This window comes from Pundamilia nyererei, unplaced genomic scaffold, assembly GCF_000239375.1.
Source record: "Pundamilia nyererei isolate P.nyererei 1_Seehausen unplaced genomic scaffold, PunNye1.0 scaffold00208, whole genome shotgun sequence".
In the NCBI taxonomy this organism is placed as follows: Eukaryota; Metazoa; Chordata; class Actinopteri; order Cichliformes; family Cichlidae; genus Pundamilia; species Pundamilia nyererei.
Window position 1 is genome coordinate 484,513 of NW_005187609.1, and position 1,884 is coordinate 486,396.

Sequence of the window (1,884 nt, forward strand, 5' to 3'; positions counted from 1 at the left end):
GCCATGGGTGGCCACACAGTCTGAAGTGTAGAGGGAGTAGAGCAGTGGCGAGAGGACACATCCCTGAGGTGCTCCTGAAGACACCTAGGCGGAGGAGAAACAGTCCCTAATGGATCTTTTCTTAATAACTTTGCCTCGACCTTGATGGAAAACATCATGAGGTGAAGGAAACACGTTAAGGAGAATTTATAAGGACTTACTCAAAGAATCCAACTCCAGGCAAGGCTCCTAATGTCACATCAAATGCTGGTGTTGCTTTGTTGTACAACGATGGATTAGAAAAAGCATATCTTGACATGTTCTCATTGTTGTTTTCATATTAAAGGGAACCACATTTGCAAATTTCCCTTCATTACAGATAAATATTTGTCATATTGAGATTAGATTAATCTTTCCTACCCACTCATATGTTTCCTCTGTTGGAGAGAAGGACCATTTCAACTCTTGTCTTTATTAACTTTCCATCTCTGAAGTCAAATGAATTAATGATCATCTTAAAGGCTGTTGTACAGCAACAGACATAACCAGTGCAAACTAAGATGTGGCGAACCTAAAATTTATTGCGATCATCATTTTAATATGATACAAATAATCTTTATTTATAGAGCCCCCGTGTTATTAATTCAAGTGTAGCCAGGTAACTCAGAGTATCATGTATGAGCAAGATATACAAATCTGTTGGGAAATGTCTGGGACAAATGAATGACCTCATGAACAGAATATCTTTTGGGACAAAGGGACGCATTTTTGGAACTGAAACAGGTCTTGGGTAATAAGGATTAGGATTTTATTCTTTAGTGAGTAAAATGTGTCAGCCTATAGCAGCCACAGCTAGCTTTTCCTATCACTATAAAAAAAAGAAGAAAAAGAAATTTTTATCATGTTCAACGTTTTGTGTCTGAGAAAAGGCAAGAAAGGTAAATATTTGACATATTAGAAACTTTGAAACATTGTAATATCAAGCTGGGATAATGTGGGTTAGTTTGGTTTTGTGATTGCTTGACTGTATGTTTTCATTAAACTTTTCTTTTTATCCAAAAAGAAAAATGAAGTTCCAAAGAAATTCTGAATCGAGTGAAACTCCCTATATGTAAACAGTATGTGGGGTATTCAGCACTTTAGTCACCTGGCACTCAGTGTCACCTTGTAAATGCTGACAGCTCGTACTGCATAGTAATTTTAAAAAGCATACTGCATCCCATCTAGTTTATTCCATTTCTATGCACCCACCCTGGTGCTGGAATGCAGTAATAAAATATTTTTTCTTTCAGCAGTCACCTGCAACTCACAGCCGCTGGCCTGACTTCACACTGCTCTACAAATATCAAAACAGTCTCTGCATAGGTCTGCATTCTTCTTTCTGCCCAAGTCCAAGGCTTAGGAGTAATATAGCTGAGTCTAACAAATACCTCTCGCTTTCTCCGTCGGTAACAAGGAACAGGTGAGGCTCCCAGCTGGCTGAGGTAAACACTGACTTTTCTAAATAAAACTCTTTCACATGTGGTATCTTTTACTCAGACTCTCACTCAGCTCACAGCAGAACATCATGCCACTCAGACAACTCTGAAAAGTATGCACATTAAAACAAAAATGAAAAAAAAAAGCAAGTTATTTTAGACCTCAGACTGATCCATACACCCTCCTTATCCAGGGCCACCATTCCATAATCATTTAAGATGGTATATGTAATTTGAAAACGTTTTTGAAAAATAAAGACAAAAGAAACTTGGGTATACGACTGACAAAATTGTAATTAAAATACATTATTATTTAAATTCATTATTCAACGAGCATACAGTGGGGCAAAAAAGTATTTAGTCAGCCACCGATTGTGCAAGTTCCCCCACCTAAAATGATGACAGAGGTCAGTAATTTGCACCAGAG